Below are 26,533 nucleotides of genomic sequence, written 5' to 3' on the forward strand. Positions count from 1 at the left end.
GGTACCTCTACTTGAAATCACATTATAATAGGATTTAATGAAGCAACCATCAACCGCTTGTGTAAATTACAATGAAAAGCATTTTACACTAGGTTTTCGGCATTTACAGCTGCCGATTGCTGTTCATTATTGTATATTCACTCCAATGAGAAAACTGTTTAGTTATCAACAAAGCACATCTTTGCATGACATTTGATGGTAGATTCATTCATAATCACCTCATAATAGGATTTGTGGATTTCCAGGAGGCTATGACAGACACAGATTGGGGTCCAGTCCTAAATGGATGAAAAAGTGACAGATGTTCCATAATCAACTCAAAACATATTCAAATTACATTTCAAGGTACCTCTACTTGAAATCACATTATAATAGGATTTACTGAAGCAACCATCAACTACAATGAAAAGCATTTTACGCTTGGTTTTCGGCATTTACAGCTTATTTCATTGCTGTTTATCATTGTATATCCACTCCAATGAGAAAACTGTTTAGTTATCAGCAGAGCACATCTTCACATGACATTTTATGGTAGATTCATTCAAAATCACCTTATAATAGGATTTGTGGATTTTCAGGAGGGAACTGAGTTTTCTGGTGAAATACAGATTGGGGTCCAGTCCTAAATGGATGAAAAAGTGACAGATGTTCCATAATCAACTCAAAACATATTCAAATTACATTTCCAGGTACCTCTACTTGAAATCACATTATAATAGGATTTAATGAAGCAACCATCAACTGCTTGTGTAAATTACAATGAAAAGCATTTTACACTAGGTTTTCGGCATTTACAGCTGCCCGATTGCTGTTCGATATAGTATATTCACTCCAATGAGAAAACTGTTTAGTTATCAACAAAGCACATCTTTGCATGACATTTTATGGTAGATTCATTCAAAATCACCTCATAATAGGATTTGTGGATTTTCAGGAGGCTATGACAGACACAGATTGGGGTCCAGTCCTAAATGGATGAAAAAGTGACAGATGTTCCATAATCAACTCAAAACATATTCAAATTACATTTCAAGGTACCTCTACTTGAAATCACATTATAATAGGATTTAATGAAGCAACCATCCACTGCTTGTGTAAATTACAATGAAAAGCATTTTACGCTAGGTTTTCAGCATTTACAGCTGCCCTATTACTGTTGATTACTGTATATTCACTCCAATGAGAAAACTGTTTAGTTATCAACAAAGCACATCTTAACATGACATTTTATGGTAGATTCATTCAAAATCACCTTATAATAGGATTTGTGGATTTTCAGGAGGGAACTGAGTTTTCTGGTCAGATACAGATTGGGGTCCAGTCCTAAATGGATGAAAAAGTGACAGATGTTCCATAATCAACTCAAAACATATTCAAATTACATTTCCAGGTATCTCTACTTGAAATCACATTATAATAGGATTTAATGAAGCAACCATCAACCGCTTGTGTAAATTACAATGAAAAGCATTTTACACTAGGTTTTCGGCATTTACAGCTGCCGATTGCTGTTCATTATTGTATATTCACTCCAATGAGAAAACTGTTTAGTTATCAACAAAGCACATCTTTGCATGACATTTGATGGTAGATTCATTCATAATCACCTCATAATAGGATTTGTGGATTTCCAGGAGGCTATGACAGACACAGATTGGGGTCCAGTCCTAAATGGATGAAAAAGTGACAGATGTTCCATAATCAACTCAAAACATATTCAAATTACATTTCAAGGTACCTCTACTTGAAATCACATTATAATAGGATTTACTGAAGCAACCATCAACTACAATGAAAAGCATTTTACGCTTGGTTTTCGGCATTTACAGCTTATTTCATTGCTGTTTATCATTGTATATCCACTCCAATGAGAAAACTGTTTAGTTATCAGCAGAGCACATCTTCACATGACATTTTATGGTAGATTCATTCAAAATCACCTTATAATAGGATTTGTGGATTTTCAGGAGGGAACTGAGTTTTCTGGTGAAATACAGATTGGGGTCCAGTCCTAAATGGATGAAAAAGTGACAGATGTTCCATAATCAACTCAAAACATATTCAAATTACATTTCCAGGTACCTCTACTTGAAATCACATTATAATAGGATTTAATGAAGCAACCATCAACTGCTTGTGTAAATTACAATGAAAAGCATTTTACACTAGGTTTTCGGCATTTACAGCTGCCCGATTGCTGTTCGATATAGTATATTCACTCCAATGAGAAAACTGTTTAGTTATCAACAAAGCACATCTTTGCATGACATTTTATGGTAGATTCATTCAAAATCACCTCATAATAGGATTTGTGGATTTTCAGGAGGCTATGACAGACACAGATTGGGGTCCAGTCCTAAATTGATGAAAAAGTGACAGATGTTCCATAATCAACTCAAAACATATTCAAATTACATTTCAAGGTACCTCTACTTGAAATCACATTATAATAGGATTTAATGAAGCAACCATCAACTACAATGAAAAGCATTTTACGCCTGGTTTTGGGGATTAACAGCTGCTTTCATCGCAGTTTATCATTGTATATTCACTCCAATGAGAAAACTGTTTAGTTATCAACAAAGCACATCTTCACATGACATTTTATGGTAGATTCATTCAAAATCACCTTATAATAGGATTTGTGGATTTTCAGGAAGGAAATGAGTTTTCTGGTCAAATACAGATTGGGGTCCAGTCCTAAATGGTTGAAGAAGTGACACATGTTCCATAATCAACTCAAAACATATTCAAATAACATTTCAAGGTACCTCTACTTGAAATCACATTATAATAGGATTTAATGAAGCAACCATCAACTGCTTGTGTAAATTACAATGAAAAGCGTTTTACGCTAGGTTTTCAGCATTTACAGTTTTCAGCATTTACAGTTGCCCCATTGCTATTGATTATTGTATATTCACTCCAATGAGAAAACTGTTTAGTTATCAACAAAGCACATCTTCACATGACATTTTATGGTAGATTCATTCAAAATCACCTTATAATAGGATTTGTGGATTTTCAGGAGGGAACTGAGTTTTCTGGTCAGATACAGATTGGGGTCTAGTCCTAAATGGATGAAAAAGTGACACATGTTCCATTATCAACTCAAAACATATTCACATTACATTTCAAGGTACCTCTACTTGAAATCACATTATAATAGGATTTAATGAAGCAACCATCAACTGCTTGTGTAAATTACAATGAAAAGCGTTTTACGCTTGGTTTTCAGCATTTACAGCTGCTTTCATTGCTGTTTATCATTGTATATTCACTCCAATGAGAAACTGTTTAGTTATCAGCAGAGCACACCGTCACATGACATTTTATGGTAGATTCATTCAAAATCACCTTCTAATAGGATTTGTGGATTTTCAGGAGGGAACTGAGTCATCTGGTCAGATACAGATTGGGGTCCAGTCCTAAATGGATGAAAAAGTGACACATGTTCCATAATCAACTCAAAACATATTCAAATTACATTTCCAGGTACCTCTACTTGAAAGCACATTATAATAGGATTTACTGAAGCAACCATCAACTACAATGAAAAGCATTTTACGCTTAGTTTTCGGCATTTACAGCTGCTTTCATTGCTGTTCATCATTGTATATTCACTCCAATGAGAAACTGTTTAGTTATCAGCAGAGCACATCTTCACGTGACATTTTATGGTAGATTCATTCAAAATCACCTTATAATAGGATTTGTGGATTTTCAGGAGGGAACTGAGTTTTCTCGTCAGAAACAGATTGGGGTCCAGTCCTAAATGGATGAAAAAGTGACAGATGTTCCATAATCAACTCAAAACATATTCAAATTACATTTCCAGGTACCTCTACTTGAAATCACATTATAATAGGATTTAATGAAGCAACCATCAACTGCTTGTGTAAATTACAATGAAAAGCATTTTACACTAGGTTTTCGGCATTTACAGCTGCAGATTGCTGTTCATTATTGTATATTCACTCCAATGAGAAAACTGTTTAGTTATCAACAAAGCACATCTTTGCATGACATTTGATGGTAGATTCATTCATAATCACCTCATAATAGGATTTGTGGATTTTCAGGAGGCTATGACAGACACAGATTGGGGTCCAGTCCTAAATGGATGAAAAAGTGACAGATGTTCCATAATCAACTCAAAACATATTCAAATTACATTTCAAGGTACCTCTACTTGAAATCACATTATAATAGGATTTACTGAAGCAACCATCAACTACAATGAAAAGCATTTTACGCTTGGTTTTCGGCATTTACAGCTTATTTCATTGCTGTTTATCATTGTATATCGACTCCAATGAGAAAACTGTTTAGTTATCAGCAGAGCACATCTTCACATGAAATTTTATGGTAGATTCATTCAAAATCACCTTATAATAGGATTTGTGGATTTTCAGGAGGGAACTGAGTTTTCTGATGAAATACAGATTGGGGTCCAGTCCTAAATGGATGAAAAAGTGACAGATGTTCCATAATCAACTCAAAACATATTCAAATTACATTTCAAGGTACCTCTACTTGAAATCACATTATAATAGGATTAACTGAAGCAACCATCAACGACAATGAAAAGCATTTTACGCCTGGTTTTGGGGATTTACAGCTGCTTTCATCGCAGTTTATCATTGTATATTCACTCCAATGAGAAAACTGTTTAGTTATCAGCAGAGCACATCTTCACATGACATTTTATGGCAGATTCATTCAAAATCACCTTATAAAAGGATTTGTGGATTTTCAGGAGGGAACTGAGTTTTCTGGTCAAATACAGATTGGGGTCCAGTCCTAAATGGATGAAAAAGTGACAGATGTTCCATAATCAACTCAAAACATATTCAAATTACATTTCAAGGTACCTCTACTTGAAATCACATTATAATAGGATTTAATGAAGCAACCTTCAACTGCTTGTGTAAATTACAATGAAAAGCATTTTACGCTAGGTTTTCAGCATTTACAGCTGCCCCATTGCTGTTGATTATTGTATATTCACTCCAATGAGAAAACTGTTTAGTTATCAACAAAGCACATCTTTACATGACATTTTATGGCAGATTCATTCAAAATCACCTTATAATAGGATTTGTGGATTTTCAGGATGGAACTGAGTTTTCTGGTCGGATACAGATTGGGGTCCAGTCCTAAATGGATGAAAAAGTGACAGATGTTCCATAATCAACTCAAAACATATTCAAATTACATTTCAAGGTACCTCTACTTGAAATCACATTATAATAGGATTTAATGAAGCAACCATCAACTACAATGAAAAGCATTTTACGCTTGGTTTTTGGCATTTACAGATGCTTTCATTGCTGTTTATCATTGTATATTCACTCCAATGAGAAAACTGTTTAGTTATCAGCAGAGCACATCTTTGCATGACATTTTATGGTAGATTCATTCATAATCACCTCATAATAGGATTTCTGGATTTTCAGGAGGCTATGACAGACACAGATTGGGGTCCAGTCCTAAATGGATGAAAAAGTGACAGATGTTCCATAATCAACTCAAAACATATTCAAATTACATTTCAAGGTACCTCTACTTGAAATCACATTATAATAGGATTTAATGAAGCAACCATCCACTGCTTGTGTAAATTACAATGAAAAGCATTTTAAGCTAGGTTTTCAGCATTTACAGCTGCCCTATCACTGTTGATTATTGTATATTCACTCCAATGAGAAAACTGTTTAGTTATCAACAAAGCACATCTTAACATGACATTTTATGGTAGATTCATTCAAAATCACCTTATAATAGGATTTGTGGATTTTCAGGAGGGAACTGAGTTTTCTGGTCAGATACAGATTGGGGTCCAGTCCTAAATGGCTGAAAAAGTGACAGATGTTCCATAATCAACTCAAAACATATTCAAATTACATTTCAAGGTACCTCTACTTGAAATCACATTATAATAGGATTTAATGAAGCAACCTTCAACTGCTTGTGTAAATTACAATGAAAAGCATTTTACGCTAGGTTTTCAGCATTTACAGCTGCCCCATTGCTGTTGATTATTGTATATTCACTCCAATGAGAAAACTGTTTAGTTATCAACAAAGCACATCTTTACATGACATTTTATGGCAGATTCATTCAAAATCACCTTATAATAGGATTTGTGGATTTTCAGGAGGGAACTGAGTTTTCTGGTCGGATACAGATTGGGGTCCAGTCCTAAATGGATGAAAAAGTGACAGATGTTCCATAATCAACTCAAAACATATTCAAATTACATTTCAAGGTACCTCTACTTGAAATCACATTATAATAGGATTTAATGAAGCAACCATCAACTACAATGAAAAGCATTTTACGCTTGGTTTTTGGCATTTACAGATGCTTTCATTGCTGTTTATCATTGTATATTCACTCCAATGAGAAAACTGTTTAGTTATCAGTAGAGCACATCTTTGCATGACATTTTATGGTAGATTCATTCATAATCACCTCATAATAGGATTTGTGGATTTTCAGGAGGCTATGACAGACACAGATTGGGGTCCAGTCCTAAATGGATGAAAAAGTGACAGATGTTCCATAATCAACTCAAAACATATTCAAATTACATTTCAAGGTACCTCTGCTTGAAATCACATTATAATAGGATTTAATGAAGCAACCATCAACTGCTTGTGTAAATTACAATGAAAAGCATTTTACACTAGGTTTTCGGCATTTACAGCTGCCCCATTGCTGTTCATTATTGTATATTCACTCCAATGAGAAAACTGTTTAGTTATCAACAAAGCACATCTTTGCATGACATTTGATGGTAGATTCATTCATAATCACCTCATAATAGGATTTGTGGATTTTCAGGAGGCTATGACAGACACAGATTGGGGTCCAGTCCTAAATGGATGAAAAAGTGACAGATGTTCCATAATCAACTCAAAACATATTCAAATTACATTTCAAGGTACCTCTACTTAAAATCACATTATAATAGGATTTACTGAAGCAACCATCAACTACAATGAAACGCATTTTACGCTTGGTTTCTTAGCATTTACAGCTGCCCCATTGCTGTTGATTATTGTATATTCACTCCAACGAGAAAACTGTTAAGATATCAACAAAGCACATATTAACATGACATTTTATGGTAGATTCATTCAAAATCACCTTATAATAGGATTTGTGGATTTTCAGAAGAGAACTGAGTTTTCTGGTCAAATACAGATTAAGGTCCAGTCCTAAATGGATGAAAAAGTGACAGATGTTCCATAATCAACTCAAAACATATTCAAATTACATTTCAAGGTACCTCTACTTGAAATCACATTATAATAGGATTTAATGAAGCAACCTTCAACTGCTTGTGTAAATTACAATGAAAAGCATTTTACGCTAGGTTTTCAGCATTTACAGCTGCCCCATTGCTGTTGATTATTGTATATTCACTCCAATGAGAAAACTGTGTAGTTATCAGCAGAGCACATCTTTGCATGACATTTTATGGTAGATTCATTCATAATCACCTCATAATAGGATTTGTGGATTTTCAGGAGGCTATGACAGACACAGATTGGGGTCCAGTCCTAAATGGATGAAAAAGTGACAGATGTTCCATAATCAACTCAAAACATATTCAAATTACATTTCAAGGTACCTCTACTTGAAATCACATTATAATAGGATTTAATGAAGCAACCATCAACTACAATGAAAAGCATTTTACGCTTGGTTTTTGGCATTTACAGATGCTTTCATTGCTGTTTATCATTGTATATTCACTCCAATGAGAAAACTGTTTAGTTATCAGCAGAGCACATCTTTGCATGACATTTTATGGTAGATTCATTCATAATCACCTCATAATAGGATTTGTGGATTTTCAGGAGGCTATGACAGACACAGATTGGGGTCCAGTCCTAAATGGATGAAAAAGTGACAGATGTTCCATAATCAACTCAAAACATATTCAAATTACATTTCCAGGTACCTCTACTTGAAATCACATTATAATAGGATTTAATGAAGCAACCATCAACTGCTTGTGTAAATTACAATGAAAAGCATTTTACACTAGGTTTTCGGCATTTACAGCTGCCCGATTGCTGTTCGATATAGTATATTCACTCCAATGAGAAAACTGTTTAGTTATCAACAAAGCACATCTTTGCATGACATTTTATGGTAGATTCATTCATAATCACCTCATAATAGGATTTGTGGATTTTCAGGAGGCTTTGACGGACACAGATTGGGGTCCAGTCCTAAATGGATGAAAAAGTGACAGATGTTCCATAATCAACTCAAAACATATTCAAATTACATTTCAAGGTACCTCTACTTGAAATCACATTATAATAGGATTTAATGAAGCAACCATCCACTGCTTGTGTAAATTACAATGAAAAGCATTTTACGCTTGGTTTTCAGCATTTACAGCTGCTTTCATTGCTGTTGATTATTGTATATTCACTCCAATGAGAAAACTGTTTAGTTATCAACAAAGCCTATCTTAACATGACATTTTATGGTAGATTCATTCAAAATCACCTTATAATAGGATTTGTGGATTTTCAGGAGGGAACTGAGTTTTCTGGTCAGATACAGATTGGGGTCCAGTCCTAAATGGATGAAAAAGTGACAGATGTTCCATAATCAACTCAAAACATATTCAAATTACATTTCAAGGTACCTCTACTTGAAATCACATTATAATAGGATTTACTGAAGCAACCATCAACTACAATGAAAAGCATTTTACGCCTGGTTTGGGGGATTAACAGCTGCTTTCATCGCAGTTTATCATTGTATATTCACTCCAATGAGAAAACTGTTTAGTTATCAACAAAGCACATCTTAACATGACATTTTATGGTAGATTCATTCAAAATCACCTTATAATAGGATTTGTGGATTTTCAGGAGGGAAATGAGTTTTCTGGTCAAATACAGATTGGGGTCCAGTCCTAAATGGTTGAAGAAGTGACACATGTTCCATAATCAACTCAAAACATATTCAAATAACATTTCAAGGTACCTCTACTTGAAATCACATTATAATAGGATTTAATGAAGCAACCATCAACTGCTTGTGTAAATTACAATGAAAAGCGTTTTACGCTAGGTTTTCAGCATTTACAGTTTTCAGCATTTACAGTTGCCCCATTGCTATTGATTATTGTATATTCACTCCAATGAGAAAACTGTTTAGTTATCAACAAAGCACATCTTCACATGACATTTTATAGTAGATTCATTCAAAATCACCTTATAATAGGATTTGTGGATTTTCAGGAGGGAACTGAGTTTTCTGGTCAAAAACAGATTGGGGTCCAGTCCTAAATGGATGAAAAAGTGACAGATGTTCCATAATCAACTCAAAACATATTCAAATTACATTTCCAGGTACCTCTACTTGAAATCACATTATAATAGGATTTACTGAAGCAACCATCAACTACAATGAAAAGAATTTTACGCTTGGTTTTCGGCATTTACAGCTGCTTTCATTGCTGTTTATCATTGTATATTCACTCCAATGAGAAAACTGTTTAGTTATCAGCAGAGCACATCTTCACATGACATTTTATGGTAGATTCATTCAAAATCACCTTATAATAGGATTTGTGGATTTTCAGGAGAGAACTGAGTTTTCTGGTCAGATACAGATTGGGGTCTAGTCCTAAATGGATGAAAAAGTGACAGATGTTCCATTATCAACTCAAAACATATTCACATTACATTTCAAGGTACCTCTACTTGAAATCACATTATAATAGGATTTAATGAAGCAACCATCAACTGCTTGTGTAAATTACAATGAAAAGCGTTTTACGCTTGGTTTTCAGCATTTACAGCTGCTTTCATTGCTGTTTATCATTGTATATTCACTCCAATGAGAAACTGTTTAGTTATCAGCAGAGCACACCGTCACATGACATTTTATGGTAGATTCATTCAAAATCACCTTCTAATAGGATTTGTGGATTTTCAGGAGGGAACTGAGTTTTCTGGTCAGATACAGATTGGGGTCCAGTCCTAAATGGATGAAAAAGTGACACATGTTCCATAATCAACTCAAAACATATTCAAATTACATTTCCAGGTACCTCTACTTGAAAGCACATTATAATAGGATTTACTGAAGCAACCATCAACTACAATGAAAAGCATTATACGCTTAGTTTTCGGCATTTACAGCTGCTTTCATTGCTGTTCATCATTGTATATTCACTCCAATGAGAAACTGTTTAGTTATCAGCAGAGCACATCTTCACGTGACATTTTATGGTAGATTCATTCAAAATCACCTTATAATAGGATTTGTGGATTTTCAGGAGGGAACTGAGTTTTCTCGTCAGAAACAGATTGGGGTCCAGTCCTAAATGGATGAAAAAGTGACAGATGTTCCATAATCAACTCAAAACATATTCAAATTACATTTCCAGGTACCTCTACTTGAAATCACATTATAATAGGATTTAATGAAGCAACCATCAACTGCTTGTGTAAATTACAATGAAAAGCATTTTACACTAGGTTTTCGGCATTTACAGCTGCCCGATTGCTGTTCGTTATTGTATATTCACTCCAATGAGAAAACTGTTTAGTTATCAACAAAGCACATCTTTGCATGACATTTGATGGTAGATTCATTCATAATCACCTCATAATAGGATTTGTGGATTTTCAGGAGGCTATGACAGACACAGATTGGGGTCCAGTCCTAAATGGATGAAAAAGTGACAGATGTTCCATAATCAACTCAAAACATATTCAAATTACATTTCAAGGTACCTCTACTTAAAATCACATTATAATAGGATTTACTGAAGCAACCATCAACTACAATTAAAACGCATTTTACGCTTGGTTTCTTAGCATTTACAGCTGCCCCATTGCTGTTGATTATTGTATATTCACTCCAATGAGAAAACTGTTAAGATATCAACAAAGCACATATTAACATGACATTTTATGGTAGATTCATTCAAAATCACCTTATAATAGGATTTGTGGATTTTCAGAAGAGAACTGAGTTTTCTGGTCAAATACAGATTAAGGTCCAGTCCTAAATGGATGAAAAAGTGACAGATGTTCCATAATCAACTCAAAACATATTCAAATTACATTTCAAGGTACCTCTACTTGAAATCACATTATAATAGGATTTAATGAAGCAACCATCAACTGCTTGTGTAAATTACAATGAAAAGCATTTTACGCTAGGTTTTCAGCATTTACAGCTGCCCCATTGCTGTTGATTATTGTATATTCACTCCAATGAGAAAACTGTTTAGTTATCAACAAAGCACATCTTTACATGACATTTTATGGCAGATTCATTCAAAATCACCTTATAATAGGATTTGTGGATTTTCAGGAGGGAACTGAGTTTTCTGGTCGGATACAGATTGGGGTCCAGTCCTAAATGGATGAAAAAGTGACAGATGTTCCATAATCAACTCAAAACATATTCAAATTACATTTCAAGGTACCTCTACTTGAAATCACATTATAATAGGATTTAATGAAGCAACCATCAACTACAATGAAAAGCATTTTACGCTTGGTTTTTGGCATTTACAGATGCTTTCATTGCTGTTTATCATTGTATATTCACTCCAATGAGAAAACTGTTTAGTTATCAGCAGAGCACATCTTTGCATGACATTTTATGGTAGATTCATTCATAATCACCTCATAATAGGATTTGTGGATTTTCAGGAGGCTATGACAGACACAGATTGGGGTCCAGTCCTAAATGGATGAAAAAGTGACAGATGTTCCATAATCAACTCAAAACATATTCAAATTACATTTCAAGGTACCTCTACTTGAAATCACATTATAATAGGATTTAATGAAGCAACCATCAACTACAATGAAAAGCATTTTACGCTTGGTTTTCAGCATTTACAGATGCTTTCATTGCTGTTTATCATTGTATATTCACTCCAATGAGAAAACTGTTTAGTTATCAGCAGAGCACATCTTTGCATGGCATTTGATGGTAGATTCATTCATAATCACCTCATAATAGGATTTGTGGATTTTCAGGAGGCTATGACAGACACAGATTGGGGTCCAGTCCTAAATGGATGAAAAAGTGACAGATGTTCCATAATCAACTCAAAACAAATTCAAATTACATTTCCAGGTACCTCTTCTTGAAATCACATTATAATAGGATTTAATGAAGCAACCATCAACTGCTTGTGTAAATTACAATGAAAAGCATTTTACGCTAGGTTTTCAGCATTTACAGCTGCCCTATTACTGTTGATTATTGTATATTCACTCCAATGAGAAAACTGTTTAGTTATCAACAAAGCACATCTTAACATGACATTTTATGGTAGATTCATTCAAAATCACCTTATAATAGGATTTGTGGATTTTCAGGAGGGAACTGAGTTTTCTGGTCAGATACAGATTGGGGTCCAGTCCTAAATGGATGAAAAAGTGACAGCTGTTCCATAATCAACTCAAAACATATTCAAATTACATTTCCAGGTACCTCTACTTGAAATCACATTATAATAGGATTTAATGAAGCAACCATCAACTGCTTGTGTAAATTACAATGAAAAGCATTTTACACTAGGTTTTCAGCATTTACAGCTGCCCGATTGCTGTTCATTATTGTATATTCACTCCAATGAGAAAACTGTTTAGTTATCAACAAAGCACATCCTTGCATGACATTTGATGGTAGATTCATTCATAATCACCTCATAATAGGATTTGTGGATTTTCAGGAGGCTATGACAGACACAGATTGGGGTCCAGTCCTAAATGGATGAAAAAGTGACAGATGTTCCATAATCAACTCAAAACATATTCAAATTACATTTCCAGGTACCTCTTCTTGAAATCACATTATAATAGGATTTACTGAAGCAACCATCAACTACAATGAAGAGCATCTTACGCTAGGTTTTCAGCATTTACAGCTGCCCCATTGCTGTTGATTATTGTATATTCACTCCAATGAGAAAACTGTTTAGTTATCAACAAAGCACATCTTAACATGACATTTGATGGTAGATCCATTCATAATCACCTCATAATAGGATTTGTGGATTTTCAGGAGGGAACTGAGTTTTCTGGTCGGATACAGATTGGGGTCCAGTCCTAAATGGATGAAAAAGTGACACATGTTCCATAATCAACTCAAAACATATTCACATTACATTTCAAGGTACCTCTACTTGAAATCACATTATAACAGGATTTAATGAAGCAACCATCAACTGCTTGTGTAAATTACAATGAAAAGCATTTTACGCTAGGTTTTCAGCATTTACAGCTGCTTTCATTGCTGTTTATCATTGTATATTCACTCCAATGAGAAACTGTTTAGTTATCAGCAGAGCACATCTTCACATGACATTTTATGGTAGATTCATTCAAAATCACCTTATAATAGGATTTGTGGATTTTCAGGAGGGAACTGAGTTTTCTGGTCAAATACAGATTAAGGTCCAGTCCTAAATGGATGAAAAAGTGACAGATGTTCCATAATCAACTCAAAATATATTCAAATTACATTTCCAGGTACCTCTACTTGAAATCACATTATAATAGGATTTAATGAAGCAACCATCAACTGCTCGTGTAAATTACAATGACAAGCATTTTACGCTAGGTTTTCAGCACTTACAGTTGCCCCAATGCTGTTGATTATTGTATATTCACTCCAATGAGAAAACTGTTTAGTTATCAACAAAGCCTATCTTAACATGACATTTTATGGTAGATTCATTCAAAATCACCTTATAATAGGATTTGAGGATTTTCAGGAGGGAACTGAGTTTTCTGGTCAGATACAGATTGGGGTCCAGTCCTAAATGGATGAAAGAGTGACACGTTTTATAATCAACTCATGTGTGTGTGTGTGTGTGTGTGTGTGTGTGTGTGTGTGTGTGTGTGTGTGCGCACCTACCTGTCCCATTCTGTTCGCTGCTCGAAGAGGCGGGGCTGTTGCAATCTGTCTGCAGTAAGGATGTACGTGCAAACACGATGATGTCGGCACACTTGCAGCTGCTAAACAGGGTGGACGGAGTGCAAAAGCCATAACTTAGCTGTCTGTGATGGGGCCATCTTCCTCTTTCCATATGCGCCGCTGTAAATACGAATGCATTACCCAAGACAGAAGCTATACTGTTAAACTACCTTACCGATGAGCCAACTTAAGGAAAACCATACTTCTCTTGATGACATCCAGTTCAAAATGGTTCTCCAGTCGACCATCCAATCACGTAAGTTCTGTGAGGGGGGGGGAGGAGTATGTGCGAAACATGTCAGACTACGTGTAAATAGCGAATAAAAAATAGTTATTTGTAGATATAACGACTACAAGGTAAATGTTAATTGTTCAGCCAGTTTTCAGCATTTTTGAATTTCATTACTATGTAATTACTATGCAAGCTATTTCGAGTCTTAATGGGCTCGACCAAATTCCTCATTTGGTATAGCCCGACCTGGTCACACCATTTGTTGCCGTGTTGTCCATTTGCAGCCATTTTACCGTCTGACTGTGTGCACCATTGGACTGTTTTTTTGTGGTACGTGTGAATGAGGATTATCAGATTCAAGGGCCTGTTCATCAGGTAAGATGCAATGTTGGCTATCTAGTATGATAGTGTGACTACATAATGCTTGATGTGAAGTGTATATGCGAGTGAGTGTGTCTATCTATGGGAAGATTTAAAATGCTTGAAGGGTTTTAACTGCAAAACCCGCGAAATGTGTGAATATGCTGAGAAAAACCCTGAAAAATGAAGCCTGTGTGTGCTTTATGTATGTGTATGTGAAGTAATGTGAGTGTGAGTGTCTGTGCTGTCTGTTGCCTGCAAGATTTAAAATGCTTGAAGTGTTTTGACTGCAAAAACCTATGAAATGGGTGAAAATTATGAAAAAAAACCCAGAAAGATCAAAGCCTGTCTGTGTGTGCGTGTGTACTTGAAGTAATGTGAGTGTGAGTGTCTGTGCTGTCTGTTGCCTGAAAGATTTGAATTGCTTTAAGTGACTCAAAGATTCTGCTGTAAAACCATAAAAGTGTTTAAATGCTTGAAATGCTTAAAAAAAAAACCCTGAAAGAATGGAGCATGTAGGTCTAACAATGTGTGAAAGATTTCTGTCCCTAAATGAGATAAACTCGCAAGCAGTTTGATTGACAGCTCAAGTCCTTTGAAGCTGTGACAAAAGGACAACAGTTGCCCAGAAAAAAAACAAAGAAAGATCAAAGCCTGTGTTCAAGGATGTGTGTGTGCAGGAGAGGCAGGATAACCCTTGAATGGATTCTCTGTCTCTGTCTGAAAGTAGAAGAAGTAAGAAGGCACATGAAGTGCCTGAATAAAATGAAAAAAGATTTGAATGGGTTTTAATGAAAAATTTTCAGCTGGAAAATAATGAATATTTCAGAAAATATCAGAGAAATATCAGCCTTTCCAAATCCCACCACACCATTGCAGGTGATTTTATATACAGATGAAATATATTGATGGTTAATAATACTTTAGGAAACATAGACCCCAAGTTTAGGTTAAGCTTGCTGCAATCAGACTTTTTGCTTTAGTAAAAGCTAAGGATATTGATGAGTGTGGTGTTGATGTTGTGTTACAAACAATTGATTATGACTTACAGTTGCTGTAAAATGGTGTCCAAATCCAAACAAAGAATGGTGAAATTAATTTATTTGGTGCTGTAGTTTCAGTATGGGGTGACACAACATAAGCTTGCTGTATTCAAGGAAGCTTATGTTTTTACAGTTACATTGTGAATGTAATATGTCACTGAAAGGACAATGGAAAAATACACGAGACAGTGAGAAAGGGCCAGCACAGACTTCTTGAAATCTGTCCTCAAAACCACATATGGAATTTATAAAAGAAGCAGGTTGGTTGATTATCCAGACTTTGAGGGCTTGCACCCATGGAAATTAAACACCTTGTCCTCTGATGGAGTTAGATAGTTCAATTCAGTTTTGTTGAGCAGTATAGAGAAAAATATATATGTTCAGTTTGTTTTGTTTTGGACTGTTTTGGATTGGGATAGTTCAAACACGTTTTGATCCTGATTTATCTGTGGAATGTGTAGTAAGACTGCAAAAAATGATTGAAAAGCATTCAAGCTACTCTTTCCTGAGAATAATGTAATTGCTAAGCAACATTGCTTAGCAATGAGCTGCATCTCCCTGCTCAAATCCTTTCTCTGTGCCCTTTGGTAAGGCATATGTGCCTTACCAAATGTGAATGTGAATTGTGTAAGTGATTTGAGTCAGAGCAAAGGTCATCAAAATTGAACTTCAAAAATGTCAGTAAGTCACTGTTTGGACCAACTTTTTGAATGTTGTCAAAATGAAATGGGCACTGAGCATCCCATTTTTACCCATGAGAAGAAATTGGGTCCTGTCCCTGAAGTTCTTTTATCTACCTTTGTTGAACGCACTTATTGTAAGTCGCTTTGGATAAAAGTGTCTGCTAAATGACCGTAATGTAATGTAATGTAAGTGATAAATATGGAGTACATTACAGCAAAGATAAGGTGTTTTGGGGGGATTGATGCATACAACATGTAATGACAGTAAAGTGGCTTATTCTAGCAAGATGTGTTATGTACTTTGCAGGATGCTTAAATTGCTTAAAAGTTGAATTCATCATTTGAACTGACTGACACAGAGGCTGCTGTGTATAAGCAGGTCAAAGAAAACTGGTGGATGTGAATGTAACCGACTAACTAGTTTCCTTTCTCGGGGGGGGGACTCTGTATTCCGACTTAGAAAGTGGATCATTGCTCCACTTTCATCCATCATTGACAACCACCAAGTGAAGAAGGGGGAGGAGCTCATCCTGGACATGGCCAGGTTTGTCCCCAGCCTAAAACTGTGTAAAGATGTGTGAGTTTTCTAAAGGGGATTCTAAGTGAAGTTTTTGTTGTTGCGTGGAAAAAGACAAACCTGCCAGGTTTGTCTTTTTCCACGCTTTCTTCAATACCAATACTAAAAAAAGCCACTACCGACATCCCAGAGACAGGAAGGAAACTTTGTTTACTACTGGATAATCAAACCAGAACTGTCCTCGTCAGTTCTTCCTTTGGGTAAGAGCTCTGATCTAACCTGCTTCTTATTATTAATGCAGCGTGTGAACGATGACATTGAAAGGCCATGCTAGTAGACACGTCCTAGTCTTCACTCTGAACACTGAATAATAGATGCATATTAAGATGCATATTAATTCCAACCATATGTACAGTTTAATCACAGTCTGGGCACTAACATAGGCCTGAAAACCTTTCTTTTTAAACAAGGATTTTTTTAACACACTGTGTCATAGTTCTCTTGTTTTAAAACCTGTTTTAATTTTGCTGTACTCTGTAGCACTTTGGGATTGTTTTTAACTATGAAAAGTGCTCTTCAAATCAAATGTATTATTATTATTATTATTATTAATGTGAGTTTGTGCTGTGACTCATTGATTTGTGCCTCTTGCAGACTCCTCCTATCCATGCACCACATGCCACTTACACAGGACTCTGCTGAATCTGAGGCCTAATGGCCAAAGACTGGTGCTGGGTGTGACAGCTGACAGTACAATGTGGATCTACCACAAGGTCCAGTATGCTCAACTCTTTGCTTAGCCAGTCGAAGCATGTCCAGAGCACTCAACCCTTCGGCCTAGAGCAGAGACTAGGATGGGAAAGGTAGGTAAACACACACACACACACACACACAGCTGAACAGAGTCACCAATGTTAATCATCGTACATCTGTGTCACTCCTCTCAGCATGCTGGAATCGGTGGCAAGTCTAAAGAAGAAGACAAAGAAAGGCCCGGCTGCAGAGAGCAGCACTTTGCAAGCAGCTCTTCCCGTTGGAATGTTAATTCATCTCTCTAAGGTGGAGCATGTTCTGCTCTTCAGCAGCACTTCACACAAAGTGATGCTCATTTGATGAGTTTATAGTGATGGAGCTGGCATAACACCGGAACCATGTGTTCTTGTATATAATGTACATTGAAGTTCCTACCACTGCTATGAGAACCAGATCAATCAGCAGAGTCCTGGTTGGAATGAGCAACAACAACTCACTAAACCAGGCATGTTTGTGATGAAGGCCCCTGAAGAGCTGGTGGACATCGAGAAGGACCTCAAAACCTCTGTGGATAAAGCGCAGGAGAAGAAGGCCAAGAAGAAAGAGAAGAAACAAGGTGAAACTGCACTTATTTAAGAGTTTGGACCAAATATTCACGGGAACCCAAAGTAAATATACGAAAATACAGATACAGAACTTAAAGTTAAATGAGTAGTGCAAGGATATATGAAATGCAAGTTTTTACAGTATATAAAGTACAAGGTTTTTTCACAGTATGTGCAGTAAAACAAAGATAAACAAAGTGACCAGTGAAAGTGCATTCATCAGTGCAGTGGTGAGTTCATTCCGGGAGGGGTTGGCCAGTGTGTGTGCGAGGGGGTGGGGGATGGGGTCTGGCGAGTATGTGTGAATGTTTGTGAAGGAGAGTGGGGTGACGGAGGGCAGAGTTCAGCAGGGAGACTGCTGTGGGGAAGAAACTGTTCCTGAACCTGGTGGTTCTTGTACAGAGACTCCTGTAGTGCCTCCTAGAGGGCAGGAGGGCAAACAGTCTGTTTGCCGGATGGCAGGAGTCTTTCTTTATTTTGGTAGCCCTCCTGAGACAACACTTCCTGAAGGTGGTCTGAAGAGCAGGAAGGAAGTGAGGCGCCAGCCATGCGTTGGGTGGTTTTCACCACTTTTTGCAGCGCCTTCCGGTCAGCTACAGAGCAGTTCCCGTACCAAACTGTAATGCAGTTGGTCAGGATGCTCTCAACAGTGCAGCGGTAGAAGTTCACCAGGATCTCTGAAGATAGGCCGTTGCTGTGATGCCGATCTGCAAGTTTGGTGATCAGCTCAGAGGGGATGGCAGTGTCAAATGATGAACTGAAGTCTATGAACAGCATTCTTGCATATGTGTCCTGATTGTCCAGATGGCACTCTGTTAGGACCTGTTCACTCCGTCCTAACAGAGTGCAGCGCTATGGAGACTGCATCTTCTGTGCTCCTGTTCTTGCAATAAGCAAATTGTTGGGGGTCCAGGTTGGGGGGAAGACAGGATTGGAGATGTGCCAGAACCAGCTGCTTTAAGCACTTGGTGATGGTGGGGGTGAGTGCTACCGGGCGGTAGTCATTCAGACAGGTAGGGGAGGATTTTTGGGGAGCAGGTACGATGGAGGTGGACTTAAAGCAGGTTGGAACAACAGCATGGGCCAAGGACAGGTTGAATAAGTCCGACAGCTCCCCAGCACATGCTCTAAGTACACGTCCAGGGGTGCAATCGGGGCCTGCAGCTTTGTGCGCGTTGATTTTGCTCAACACTGCTCTGACATCCGTGGGGCAGAGTGATAGGGGTTGGTAGTCAGCGGTCAGCTCTGCTTTGGTTGCAGGCTGTAGGTTGTCCCTCTCAAAACAAGCGTAGAAGTTGTTCAACTCGTTGAGAAAGGAGATATCAGAGGAGGGGGGCGCTGATCCCTGGATGCCTTGCCACACATGGGGGTTGGAGTTTGAGAAGTACTCCTCAACCTTCAGCTTGCAGCAGTGCTTGGCTTCCTTGACGCCCCGCTTCAGGTCAGGCCTGGCTGTACTGTAGGCTCGTGTATCTCCCGATCTGAAGGCAATGCTGCGGGCCTTCAGCAGGAGACAGACATTCCTGTTCATCCAGGGCTGTTAGGGCACATGGTGATCTGCTTCTGGGTGGTAAACATATGGTATGTGGTCCAGTACAGAACTCTCAATATCAGTGTGGGAGTGACAAGGTTGCCTGGGTTGAAAACATATTCCAGTCTGTGTGCCTGAACCGGTACTGCAACACATCTGTCCCCTCAGGCCACACTTTTATTGTCTTTACTGTGGGTTTCACACATTGGATGAGTGGTGAATACTTGGGGGAGAGAAAAAGAGCAAGGTGGTCTGTTTGTCCTATGTGGGGGAGGGGTTTAGCCTTGTAGGCTCCAACCAAATTGGTGTAAACATGGTCAAGTGTCTTGTTTACTCTAGTGTGGCAGGAAACATGTTGATGAAATCTGGGGAGGACTGCACAACCTTGTTTTTCACTGGACTTCTTAAGAAATTCCCAATGTTTACTATTGTTGAATAGAAAATAGAAATGGAAAATATGAAGGCATGTTGTTTTTATCTAGAGGTTTCTGGTACGAGTTTGCCACCTGGTGGTTGGACATGGCATTACATGAATGCGGTTTTATTTTTCAGAAATCCGTTGGAATGATTAAAGTCCCCTGCTTACAAGCCGACATCGAAAGCAGGAAACATGTTGATGAAATCTGGTGAGGACTGCACTACCACACAACCTTGTTTTTCACTGGACTTCTTAGGAAATTCCTAATGTTTACTATTGTTGTACATGAAGAAGACTTTGTTTGAAGAGGAACCACTTGTTTTTCCCGTTTCTGATCCGTTAAACAAAGTTGCGTGTCAATGTTAGAACTTTAAAAAAAAAGACAATAGATATCGAAAATATGAAGGCATGTTGTTTCTGGTACGAGTTGGCCACCTGGTGGTTGGACATGGCATTACATGAATGCGGTTTTATTTTTCAAAATCCGTTGGAATGATTGAAGTCCCCTGCTTACAAGCCGACATCGAAAGCTTTTCATCCTAATTTACTCAAGCAGGTACAGGTTGCTTCGGACAGGAGGTAATTTCAGGGAGGTCTTCCAAAAAACGTCATTGAATTTGTTTTGAATTGATTATGGAACATTTTTTCCTTTTCACAATCATTTAGGACTGCCCAGTCCAGACTTCCCAATCTGTGTCTGCTCAAAGAGCTCAGTTCGAGTCCACATGATGATGTGGACAGCAGCTGACTGGCATTCCCTCCTGAAAATCCACAAATCATACTATGAGGTGATTTTGAATGAATCTACCATAAAATGTTATTTTAAGATGAACTTTGTTGATAACTTAACAGTTTAAACATGTAGCTGTACATACATTGAGAAACAGCGATTGCAGCAGCTGGAAACGTCAAATACGGCTGTAACATGCTTTTTATTGTTATTTACACAAACAGTGGCGTGGTTGTTTCATGGAAATGGAAATGGAAAAAGGCATGTTGTTTGTATCTAGAGGTTTCTGGTACGAGTTTGCCACCTGGTGGTTGGACATGGCATTACATGAATGCGGTTTAATTTTTTAAAAACGTCACCAAATAAACAAAGTGGGTTTGGCATGGCGTGGTTGTTTCAGTAAGTCATATTATAATGTGATTTCAAGCAGGGCTATCTTGAAATGTAGTGTGAAAATGTTTTGAGTTGATAATCGATTAGTTTTCACTTTTTCATTCATTCAGGGCCGAACAGCAACAATACTCAATCTGTGCCTGCTTAAACTGCTGTGCTCCTGGCCAAGTAAACGAAGTGGCTTTATTCACTCCTGTAGGTCCACAAATCCTATTTTAAGTTGATTTTGAATGAATCTACCATAAAATGTCGTTTAAAGATGTACTTTGTTGATAACTTAACAGTTTAAACATTAAACATACATACATTGAGAAACAGCGATTGCAGCATCTGAAAACGTCAAAAACGACTGTAACATGCTTTTCATTGTTATTTACACAAACAGTGGCGTGGCTGTTTAAGTAAGTCATATTATAATGTGATTTCAAGCAGGGCTACCTTGCAATGAAGTTTGAAAATGTTTTGAGTTGATAATCGATCAGTTTTCACTTTTTCATTCATTCAGGGCTGAACAGCAACACAACTCAATCTGTGCCTCCTTAAACTGCTGTGCTCCTGGCCAAAAAAACAAAGTGGCTGTATTCACTCCTGTAGGTCCACAAATCCTATTATGAGGTAATTGTGAATGAATCTACCATAAAATGTCGTTTAGGATGTACTTTATTGATAACATAACAGTAGATGTACATACATTGAGAAAAGCGATTGTAGCAGCTAGAAACGTCAAAAACGACTGTAAACATGCTTTTCATTGTTATTTACACAAACAGTGGCGTGGCTGTTAAAGTTAGTCATATTATAATGTGATTTCAAGCAGGGCTACCTTGCAATGAAGTTTGAAAATGTTTTGAGTTGATAATCGATCAGTTTTCACTTTTTCATTCATTCAGGGCTGAACAGCAACACTACTCAATCTGTGCCTGCTTGGACTGCTGTGCTGCTGGCCAAATAAACAAAGTGGCTGTATTCACTCCTGTAGGTCCACAAATCCTATTATGAGGTAATTTTGAATGAATCTACCATAAAATGTCGTTTAGGATGTACTTTATTGATAACATAACAGTAGATGTACATACATTGAGAAAAGCGATTGTAGCAGCTAGAAACGTCAAAAACGACTGTAAACATGCTTTTCATTGTTATTTACACAAACAGTGGCGTGGCTGTTAAAGTTAGTCATATTATAATGTGATTTCAAGCAGGGCTACCTTGCAATGAAGTTTGAAAATGTTTTGAGTTGATAATCGATCAGTTTTCACTTTTTCATTCATTCAGGGCTGAACAGCAACAATACTCAATCTGTGCCTGCTTGGACTGCTGTGCTGCTGGCCAAATAAACAAAGTGGCTGTATTCACTCCTGTAGGTCCACAAATCTTATTTTAAGTTGATTTTAAATGAATCTACAATAAATGTCGTTTAAAGATGTACTTTGTTGATAACTTAACAGTTTAAACATTAAACATACATACATTGAGAAACAGCGATTGCAGCATCTGAAAACGTCAAAAACGACTGTAACATGCTTTTCATTGTTATTTACACAAACAGTGGCGTGGTTGTTTCAGTTAGTCATATTATAATGTGATTTCAAGCAGGGCTACCTTGCAATGAAGTTTGAAAATGTTTTGAGTTGATAATCGATCAGTTTTCACTTTTTCATTCATTCAGGGCTGAACAGCAACACAACTCAATCTGTGCCTCCTTAAACTGCTGTGCTCCTGGCCAAAAAAACAAAGTGGCTGTATTCACTCCTGTAGGTCCACAAATCCTATTATGAGGTAATTGTGAATGAATCTACCATAAAATGTCGTGTAGGATGTACTTTATTGATAACATAACAGTAGCTGTACATACATTGAGAAAAGCGATTGTAGCAGCTAGAAACGTCAAAAACGACTGTAAACATGCTTTTCATTGTTATTTACACAAACAGTGGCGTGGCTGTTAAAGTTAGTCATATTATAATGTGATTTCAAGCAGGGCTACCTTGCAATGAAGTTTTAAAATGTTTTGAGTTGATAATCGATCAGTTTTCACTTTTTCATTCATTCAGGGCTGAACAGCAACACTACTCAATCTGTGCCTGCTTGGACTGCTGTGCTGCTGGCCAAATAAACAAAGTGGCTGTATTCACTCCTGTAGGTCCACAAATCTTATTTTAAGTTGATTTTGAATGAATCTACAATAAATGTCGTTTAAAGATGTACTTTGTTGATAACTTAACAGTTTAAACATTAAACATACATACATTGAGAAACAGCGATTGCAGCATCTGAAAACGTCAAAAACGACTGTAACATGCTTTTCATTGTTATTTACACAAACAGTGGCGTGGTTGTTTCAGTTAGTCATATTATAATGTGATTTCAAGCAGGGCTACCTTGCAATGAAGTTTGAAAATGTTTTGAGTTGATAATCGATCAGTTTTCACTTTTTCATTCATTCAGGGCTGAACAGCAACACAACTCAATCTGTGCCTCCTTAAACTGCTGTGCTCCTGGCCAAAAAAACAAAGTGGCTGTATTCACTCCTGTAGGTCCACAAATCCTATTATGAGGTAATTGTGAATGAATCTACCATAAAATGTCGTGTAGGATGTACTTTATTGATAACATAACAGTAGCTGTACATACATTGAGAAAAGCGATTGTAGCAGCTAGAAACGTCAAAAACGACTGTAAACATGCTTTTCATTGTTATTTACACAAACAGTGGCGTGGCTGTTAAAGTTAGTCATATTATAATGTGATTTCAAGCAGGGCTACCTTGCAATGAAGTTTTAAAATGTTTTGAGTTGATAATCGATCAGTTTTCACTTTTTCATTCATTCAGGGCTGAACAGCAACAATACTCAATCTGTGCCTGCTTGGACTGCTGTGCTGCTGGCCAAATAAACAAAGTGGCTTTATTCACTCCTGTAGGTCCACAAATCTTATTTTAAGTTGATTTTGAATGAATCTACAATAAATGTCGTTTAAAGATGTACTTTGTTGATAACTTAACAGTTTAAACATTAAACATACATACATTGAGAAACAGCGATTGCAGCATCTGAAAACGTCAAAAACGACTGTAACATGCTTTTCATTGTTATTTACACAAACAGTGGCGTGGTTGTTTCAGTTAGTCATATTATAATGTGATTTCAAGCAGGGCTACCTTGCAATGAAGTTTGAAAATGTTTTGAGTTGATAATCGATCAGTTTTCACTTTTTCATTCATTCAGGGCTGAACAGCAACACAACTCAATCTGTGCCTCCTTAAACTGCTGTGCTCCTGGCCAAGTAAACAAAGTGGCTTTATTCCCTCCTGTAGGTCCACAAATCCTATTATAAGTTGATTTTGAATTAATCTGCTATGAAATGTCGTTTAGGATATACTTTGTTGATAACTTAACAGTAGCTGTACATACATTGAGAAAAAGCGATTGTAGCAGCTAGAAACGTCAAAAACGACTGTAAACATTTACACAAACAGTGGCGTGGCTGTTTAAGTAAGTCATATTATAATGTGATTTCAAGCAGGGCTATCTTGCAATGAAGTTTGAAAATGTTTTGAGTTGATAATCGATAAGTATTCACTTTTTCATTCATTCAGGGCTGGAGAACAACACTACTCAATCGTGCCTGCCTAAACTGCTGTACTCCTGGCCAAGTAAACAAAGTTGCTTTATTCACTCCTGTAGGTCAACAAAACAAAAAATTATAAGGTGATTTTGAATAGATCTACCATGAAATGTCATATGGATATATAGATGTGCTTTGTTGATAACTGAACAGTTTTCTTATGTGAGTGAATCAACAATAATAAACAGCAATGACAGAAGCTGGAAATGCCGACCACCTGGCGTTAAATGCTTTTTATTGTAATTTACAGAAGCAGTTGATGGTTGCTTCAGTAAATCCTGTTATAATGTGATTTCAAGTGGAGATACCTTGAAATACGACGTGTTTTGAATTGATTATGGAACATGTGTCTCTTTTTCATCCATTTAGGATGGACCCCAATCTGTGTCTGCCATAGCCTCCTGAAAATCCACAAATCCACCTCAAATTTTGAGGTGATTTTGAATGAAACTACATTACATTACATTACATTACATTACAGTCATTTAGCAGACGCTTTCATCCAAAGCGACTTCCAATAAGTGCGTTCAACAAAGATAGATAAAAGAACTTCAGGTCACAAGAAATCGTGAGCGCATTTACTTCCAAAACCAAAAGCTAAGAGCAACATAAGAACAACATAACTAGAGCTAGATTAAAAGTGCATTAAATTAGGTACCATGATGAATGAGATAAAGGGCAAATTAGAAAGGACAGATTAGAAAACAAAGTGAATCAGAAGAGCTAGGACAGAATAGGTGATGTCCTAGACCCTAACTCTCACAGGGCAGATCCGGGTAGTGTTTCTTGATGGGATGGGTTTTCAGCCTGCGGCGAAAGATGGACAGCGACTCCGCTGTCCTGACATCAGTCGGGAGATCATTCCACCACTGAGGTGCCAGAACAGTGAAAAGCCGTGACCGCGTCGATCGCAAGCAGGGGCCGCTGAGCGCCGGGGCAGCCAGCCGCCTGGAGACAGCAGAGCGAAGTGGTCGGCCGGGGGTGTAGGGCTTGACCGTAGCCTGGAGGTATGAAGGAGCTGTTCCTTTCGCTGCCCTGTAGGCTAGCACCAGAGTCTTAAACTGGATGCGAGCAGCTACAGGGAGAAAGGGAAAGTGGAAACTGATCGATTATCAACTCAAAACATCTTCAAACTACATTTCAAGATAGCCCTGCTTGAAATCACATTATATTAGGACTTACTGAAACAACCACGCCACTGTTTGTGTAAATAACAATGAAAAGCATGTTTACAGTCGTTTTTGACGTTTCTAGCTGCTACAATTGCTGTTTCTCAATGTATGTGCAGCTACTGTTAAGTTATCAACAAAGTATATTCTAAACGACATTTTATGGTAGATTAATTCAAAATCACCTTATAATAGGATTTGTGGCTCTACAGGAGTGAATAAAGTCAATTTGTTTTTTTTGGCCAGGAGCACAGCAGTTTAAGCAGGCACAGATTGAGAAGTGTTGCTGTTCAGCCCTGAATGAATGAAAAAGTGAAAACTGATCGATTATCAACTCAAAACATTTTCAAACTACATTTCAAGATAGCCCTGCTTGAAATCACATTATAATATCACTAACTTTAACAGCCACGCCACTGTTTGTGTAAATAACAATGAAAAGCATGTTACAGTCGTTTTTGACGTTTTCAGATGCTGCAA

This window comes from Genypterus blacodes, unplaced genomic scaffold, assembly GCF_046128005.1.
Source record: "Genypterus blacodes isolate CSIRO-AG114 ecotype Tasmania unplaced genomic scaffold, CSIRO-AGI_Gbla_v1 ptg000199l_1, whole genome shotgun sequence".
Lineage (NCBI taxonomy): Eukaryota > Metazoa > Chordata > Actinopteri > Ophidiiformes > Ophidiidae > Genypterus > Genypterus blacodes.